The sequence below is a fragment of the Dipodomys merriami genome, unplaced genomic scaffold (assembly GCF_024711535.1).
Source record: "Dipodomys merriami isolate MVZ:Mamm:240054 unplaced genomic scaffold, mDipMer1.0.p SCAF_144, whole genome shotgun sequence".
Taxonomy (NCBI): domain Eukaryota; kingdom Metazoa; phylum Chordata; class Mammalia; order Rodentia; family Heteromyidae; genus Dipodomys; species Dipodomys merriami.
This window is the reverse complement of record NW_027202760.1, coordinates 3,283,811-3,291,848: the sequence shown is the minus strand read 5'-3', so window position 1 is coordinate 3,291,848 and position 8,038 is coordinate 3,283,811. Positions and strand designations below refer to the sequence as shown.

Genomic DNA, 8,038 nt, shown 5'->3' with positions numbered 1-8,038 from the left:
GGTTTGTTACTGTTCTTGCATTGGCCTCATAATAAAATGTAAATAAAATCTGCTGAGAGCTTCAGTGTATCATATAAGGACACAGGCTGGAACCCTGGAAGAGAAAAGCCATGGGTCTGAAATGAAGAGAATGATGCAGTATGCATAAGGAGCATATCTGAAAAATAAATTAGTAAATAAAAGGAGAAGCATTGCGTAAGGTCTGTTTGCATTCTGGGAGGTAGTATACAGATTAAGTAGGTAGAGCACTGAAAATTTTTTGTGACCCTACTAAGGCTTAAATTCAGGGCCCGATGCATTTCTCAGCTGTTTTTCCCAAGGCTGAGGCTTTACCCTTGCCACAGCTCCACTTCCAGCCATCTGGTCGTTAATTGGACATAAGCGCCTCCCAGGCTTTCCTTCCTGGTCAGGCCTGTGAATCCTGCTCGGCTTTCTCTCTTACAGCTGGAGCTCTACTCTCTGGAACACTGTACCACTTCTGGTTTACTGGTGGTTTATTGGAGATAAGAGTCTCACAGAATTCCTGCTCAGGCTGAATTTGAATGGCAATCTTGCAAACAGGATTCAATCGGCTTTCCTCAGGAAGACACCAAGGAGCCCCTCCATACAAAACCTTAGGCTAAATCTTGAGAGGCACTAGAGAAAAAGAGATACATGAAGACGAGTCTAGTGTGTTCTACATACATAAGGTTGGAGACACACAACTCTCATTATTATTAGATCATTATATAGACAAAAGGAGCAATGAAGACAGTATAAGGATCGCTCCAGATTTTGGTCCTCTCATCTTGAGACAGCAAATTTACTGCAGCTCAATGCTAAGTGACAGAACGTGCGTGTCCTGTGGACATTTGCTCCCAAATCCAGTGACACTCTTTTCTCACTTTTGGCTTCAAACCTGTGACCGAGAGGAGAAGATGAAGAGAGAAAATCCTTCTCAGAGATAACAGCTATAAAGAACATTGGGTAGATAATTTATAAATTCAAAACTTTGGAATGACCCTGTTAAGAAGTCAGATTGTCCAGATGAAAAAATGAAGAAGAAAAGAAAGAAGGTGCCAGTCGCTTCTCACTGTAATCCCAGCTTCTCAGGAGGCTGAGGTATAGAGAATCTGAGTTTGATCCCAGCAAGTATAGCAAAATCCATGACACTGTTATTTCTAAGAGATCACAGGAAAACCCAGAAGTGGGGCTGTGATTCAAAGTTAATGCACTACCCTTGAGCAAAAGGAGTTCAGGGACAATGCCTAGGCTCATAGTTAAACCCCAGGACCTGCCCCCTCAAAAAGAGCCTGTACCCCCATGTCTTTGGGTATGTATGGATATATTCCTAGAGGTGAAGCTCCAGAGTAGTTATGATGAATGGCATCAAGCTAGGATTTGTATTCAATAAAATGATTTCATAACAGAGACTGCTTTCACGACAGTGAATAATACAGAGCTCCCCTCTCTGTTCCCAGTGTAGCCTGAAGGTTCCTCTGCATCCCAGGCCTGCTGGAAGAAGTCTCTCTCATTGTCTGGACAGGCAGGCAAAAGCCCTCACTCCTGCACAGCTGTGTAACAAACAACTCCATCTGAGTCAGATAGTGAGGATGATTTTGGGCGGGCTCTGAAGGTCAGGAGAAAAAGGTCTCTTTGTACCCCAAACTATCTCTCTCCCCAGTGTTCTGGTTTGACAAGAAGCCTTCATTTGTGCCACCTCCTGTGGCAGGCCAAGTCCTGTGCACTTATCCTGCCTTTGTGAGACTATATTCCGGTGTTCAGATACAGTGCTCAATATAATTCAAGAGTCCTTCTGGCAGACAACTAGGGCACTGAACTTAATTGTTTCATTGCCAGTGATGATGGGCCTATGATGCCTCTCCTAGGTTTCTGGAAGCTTGGGAAATCCAAGCACATGTCTGATATCACAAAGGTCCCTGTCATCTAGGGATGGTGAATCCCATCAGGTTTTGAAACATTTGACCTCTCCTAGTTGGGCCCTGGGTGGCTAGGTTTTAGGGTTGAACACAGGGCCAGGGTGCTGACCATGAGCTCAGTTCAGAAGCCCGGTGCTTTACCATTTTGTGTAACAGCATCAATTCTAGTCTGTGTGTGTGTGTGTGTGTGTGTGTGTGTGTGTGTGTGTGTGTGTGTGTGTACGCACGTGGGTGCACAGGGGCACGGGCACATACACCATTCTTGGAGGTTGAACTCAGGACCTGAGCACCGTACCTAGTTTCTCTTGTACAATCATAGCTTTCTACCACTTGAACCACAGAGCTACTTCAGTATTTTTTTTACTGTTGTGGTCCTGAGAATTCAAACCCAGGGTTTCATATTTGCAAAGCACTCTACCCCTAAGGCATATTCCAAGCCCTCTACTTCAGGTATGTTAGTTTGTTTCTCTTTATTTTATTATTGTAGGAGTTGATGTCTTGGCCTGGATGCTGTCCTTGAGCTCTTCAGCTTAAGTCTTGTGCTCTACCACTTGAGCCAAACACCATTTCAGCTTTTCTGGTGGCCCATTGGAGCTAAGTGTCTCAGGGACTTTCCTGCCCAGGCTGGCTTTGATCTATGATCCTCAGATCTCATCCTCCTGAGTAGCTAGGATGAAAGGCATGAGTGACAAGCACCTAGCTTCCACTTCAGGTTTCTTAGTGGTGAACTGGAGATAATACGCTCATGGGACCTTTTGTGTCTGGGATAATTTGGAACCCAGATCCTCAGATCTCAGCTTCCTGGGAAGGCAGGATGAGAGACCTCAGCTATAGACCCCTAGGCTGTGGCATCTGCTGCAAGGGGCCCATGGGTCCAAGCGGTGGAGTGCTAACCATGAGCCCAAGAGGTAAGGGTCAGAGCTTAGACCCCTATTTCAAGGTTTATGACTGAGAAAATACAAAACAAAACAATAGTCTGAAGTAGACAACTCACTAGTCTACAGTAATACATAATTTTGTCCCTGCCATGGATACATATATGAGCCTCAATATTCTTGTCTGCATAATCATCTCAGTGGGGAGATCTTACAAGGACTCAATGAAAGAATGCACCTGGTGAAGAACACAGCACATGGCACTCTTTGTATGATTAAGAACACAGCATCCTATGAAAGACTCAGCACCCAGCACCCAATGCACGATTCAGCACACTGCAACCTGTGAAGGACTCAGCACATAGCACCATGTGCAGTACTCAACACAGACTACCCTATGGATGACTCACACATAGCTCTGTTCCACAAGCTGTCATTAGACTTAAGGCACTCTAATCAATATCAACATTCTTTGAGGAACATTTCACAAACCACACAAGTTCACACCTAACAGTTTAGTGGGATTTTTTTTTGGAGGGGGGGGGGGTTAGTCATGGAGCTTGAGCTTAAAGCTTGGGGATATTATTGTTCTAATAACATTTGCAAAAGGCTAGAACTCTACCACTTAGAGCCATATTTCAAAGAGTCTAGCAGACTTCCTGTCAAGTTTTAAAGCCCCAGAGAGGCCAGGGTAAGCCAGGGTAAGCCAGGATGATGGGGGTAACCCATGGAGCTGGGTTGCAGCAGTTTATATCTGACTAAGTCAGGCTATGTTGCAGCTGTCAGCACCAGACTCCTAGCTTGCTCTTTCATGTGGTATTTGAAGTCCTGTCCTTCTATAGTTGCCGTTAGAACACTGTACCTCTTTTTGGAGGCAGTCCTGGGGCTTGAATAAAGGTTTTGACACTGTCCCTAAGCATTTATGCTCAAGGGTAGAACTCAATTGATTGAAAGACAGCAGAACTTCTGGGTTTTCTGTTTATGTGGCACTGAGGAATCGAGCCCAGGGCTTCATGCTCACTAGGTGAGCACTCAACAACCGAGCCCCAGGAGTGAACAGGTATAAATAGAGATTGATGTATATAAGCATTATATACACAGAAAGATGTCTGCATATTATTAATTTATAGATATTACTACCAATTATTACTTATTAAATTATTAATGATGTGTCCCAGTTAACAATTAATAAAGCATTAACTAAATTACTCAATATCCTTTTATTGTTTATCACATATGTACATATATCCATACACATAATTTCATATTTAATAGAATGAGACAGATATATATACATCGTTGAATTATGCATCATGTGTTACTACCAATTATTAGGTATTTATGTTTCCATGCAATTTTTATTCTGGTAATAATAAAATATTAAACTTAATCCACATCCTATAATTTTAGTGTCTAATTTTATCCTAGAATGATTCACTACTAATTCAATCTTTTCATTTATTGTAGTGACAATTCTTCCACTTATGACATTTTTTAGATTTATGACATCCTATTACATATAGATTTGCATATATTACATATAGATTTTCATCTGAATTATACATCCTACCTGTCACCAAGCACTTTCAAAGAAAAAGAAAACATGTGTCACGCTCGGCTTCTTACTCAAAGATTACATTTTTTGGCAGTGGTGGGATCTAACTCAGGGCCTAGAAGGCTCAATTCATGAATGGATGACTGTCAGCACAGCAGCTTCTAGGCAATTCAGCTGCCAGGCACTTTCCAGGCCCTGAAATAGAACCCCGTATGCTGACCCCATATTGTGCTTAGTGTACTTATTCATTTTATTTTGGTTTTATTCATTTACTTACCATATATTTTATTGACTGTTATTACACATGAAATATTTATTACATTTATTACATAGGATATAGATTTGCCTATGTATGAAACTTCACACCTGATACCAGGTCTTTCACAGAAAAGGAAAACATGTGTCACCATTGGCTTCTTACTCCACAATTCAATTTTTGTGTGTGCTGGCATCTAAAGTCACAGCCTACAAGGTCCAATTCATGAATGGATGAGTGTCAGCATGCCAGCCTGAGGCATATTGAGCTCATAAGCATTTCCAAAACTTGAGATCCAGCTCCAGAGTTGACAAAATTAGAACAGATAGACATGCAGATGGTAGTACACCAATAAATATTGATTTTTATAGAGTGCCAGAGATGTCTATACATTATTCGGTTACATAGGCTACATTCCTATCAATTCTTGGGTATTTCGTATACCTCCATGTAATCAATATTATTGTTTTCATCCTTAATTATTAATTAAATCAACCACTGCCCTGGAATTATTGTGTCCATGTAATTAATAGTATTCTTTGAATGTGTCAAAAATATTCATTAAAATCCATTGGCCTACTAAAATCACTCTATTTATATAGTAGTATTCAGAAACAACTAATTCAACCTTGCCATTCATAATATTCCATCGGTATTCCAGTGAATAAGAAGGAGACTCATAGGATATCCATCCATTGGTAGGGGTCAGGACCCGGCTTCAAACTCAGGGCCTATATTGCCATGTTGGCCTATGGCTTCCCTGGTAGCCCGCCAGCCTTCAGCAATACCAAGTTACCAACATTCTTCAACCATGTCAATCAGAAGCAGGATGGTCACCTTGCAAAGAAAACAAATGTAAAACTGGTAGCCATCTGTAAGTTGCTAGTTTTTTTTTTTTTTTTTGCTCTGGGGCCCTTGGCTGACTGAGAAGTGGGAGACAGTCTTCCTGCTCTGTGGTTGTGTGAAGAACATGTTGGTGTCCTGGCACACTGCAGAAGGCCTCATGACTGGGGAGTGTTCCCTTCTTTCCTCCTGACATCCAAGACCAATTCTGGCTTTTTCTTGAATGTGCTACTGAGGAGTCAAACCCAGGGCTTCTTGTATCCTAGACAACACTCTCTCACTAAATCACATTCCCAGCCCCCTCATCTTTTTCTTAATGGTAGTTTTTACATAAGTATGCTACCATTTTATGTCCTCAATTTTAATTTTCTGAATATTGGTTACTTCTAAGAAACCTGATCTTCTCTTCCCCTGCGTGGTTTGTGACTGTTCCTGCATTGGCCTCATAATAAAATGTAAATAAAGACTGCTGAGGATGACCTGCTTTAGGCAGATGGCTGCAAAGATTGTTGTGCATAGTTGTTTGTTAACACTCCTGGACCTTGAATTCAGGATCTGGGCACAGTCCGTGAGCTGCTTTATTGATGGCTAGCCCTCTAACACTGGAGTCATATGGCTATACTTCTTGCTTTGTTGGCCCTGAAGTTGGACAGGGTTCTCAAGGACTTTTCTGCCTAGGATGACTTTGACCATGATCCTCCTATCTCAACCTTGTAATGAGAAGTGTGATATATATAATCAGATAGACCTGTATTTGCATTTTGTATTAGATCTTCTTGAGGAATGCAGCTGCTATTCTACCCTCCCTTGAGCCCCAGACACTCCTGGATCTGGAGCTGAAATTAACGACCCTCTGGCAGGGAGTACCTGACAAAGTACACATTCCAGATCACTTTCCCCTGTGCCTAGGATCAGAGATAGTGGCTGCTTGGCAAAACCACTTCCCCTGGGTGGGGGTCAGAGATAGTGGACATCTGGCAACCACTTCTCCTAAGTTACCCTAGAAGTACAGTCTAATTAGTTTAGAGCACAATATCTTGTTAGCCTGACCAGTTATTAGCCCCAGCCCTTTTCCCACTTTGTATTGCACCAATCATCTGCTAGAATTATGATTTAAATTTCCCACGTGGTATATTAATTCATTGCCAATACATACTGAGGCCTTACCCCTACCAAAGAACATATAAAAAGTGTTGTAACCCTGTGCTTGGGGTCTCTCTCTGCAATCGGACATCAGTGCACAGAGGGGTCCGTGCTCGAGCTTGTCAATAAAAGACTCATTGCCGCTTGCATTGATCTTTGGTCCCTGGTGGTCTTTTGGGGGGGCTCCAAGTCTCCGGGCATTATAGTAAGTATCAACGAGGACTTCTGAGAGCCACTGGTGCCTTCCTAATCATTGGTCTTGCTGATGTTCTTGAAAGACCAGTGAGTCCCTATCCTCGGGTTGAAGTGGAGGGAGCTGGAGCCCACAGTTCGAATCCTGGTCCTGCCATCTCCAAATGGCAGAAGATCCTAAGAAACTCATTCCTATCCATATGAACACCAATGGAATGTGATGTCATGATTGAATGGGAAATTCTTAAATGATTCTCGGATAAAATTGTAAACAATTAGATTATAATACACTGATCAATTTTAATTAGTACTTATGAAACATTTAAACAATCACATTCATTAAATGGAGGCATAATGAAATATCTCAGAACTGGGTGTCACATAGTATAGGGGTGCCATTTTTTTCTGCCAGGACTTATTTGTTAATTGTTATATCCCATTTTCTGAGTGTAATTTGGTATATGAAACTAGGATATATTATAAATCAATTATTCAAACAGTTTTTTATCATAATATAGAGATAAATCCAAATTATATATATATATATAAGCAAATTCCCCAAATTAAATATATTTAAACCATTAAAACTTTTAACAAAACTTAACACTTGCTGCAGTGTTCATTATGACAGGAGCCTTGTATAGAATAATTGAATTCCTCCTCCTACACATCTCTTGAACAACAAATATCTGTAATTATTTTGTTTTTGACATGTCAATCTTGACTTTATTCTTAAATGTGTGCTTATGTAAGAAGTACATGGCTTTAAATTTCATGAAAATTCTTTTATACTTACTTTTTGTTGAATTGTCTAGTTTAAGAAAATCAATTACACTTTATATATAAAACATGTTCTATGCTCCATTCAGCATGGCGTACTCTAACATTAGAACGATACAGAGAAGATTTGAATGGCCCATGCACAAGGATGATAGGCAAATTCCTGTACCATTCCATACTTTTACAACAACAGATGTTGGAGGGGATGTGGCCACAAGGGAACTGTACTGCACTCTTGGTGGGAGTGTAAAGTTGTTCAACCACTTTGGAAAGTAGTATGGAGGTTCCTCAAAAGACTCCACATAGAACTCCCCTATGACATAGGAATCCCACTTTTGGGCATTTACCCAAAATATCACAAACAAGACGGTACTAAAACTATCAGCACAATTATATTTATTGCAGCATTGTTTAAGATAGCTAAGATATAGAACCAACCCCGATGCCCCTCATCAGATAAATAGATCAAGAAAAT

General features: G+C 41.0%; 1 non-coding gene across 1 annotated transcript; it reads left to right on the top strand.

Moving 5' to 3' along the window:
- Positions 1 to 7,643: 7,643 nt before the first annotated feature.
- On the top strand, positions 7,644 to 7,746 carry LOC138826581 (U6 spliceosomal RNA). Its single transcript, XR_011371761.1, has one exon. It is a non-coding gene; the product is annotated as a U6 spliceosomal RNA (small nuclear RNA).
- The last annotated feature ends 292 nt before the right edge of the window (positions 7,747 to 8,038 follow it).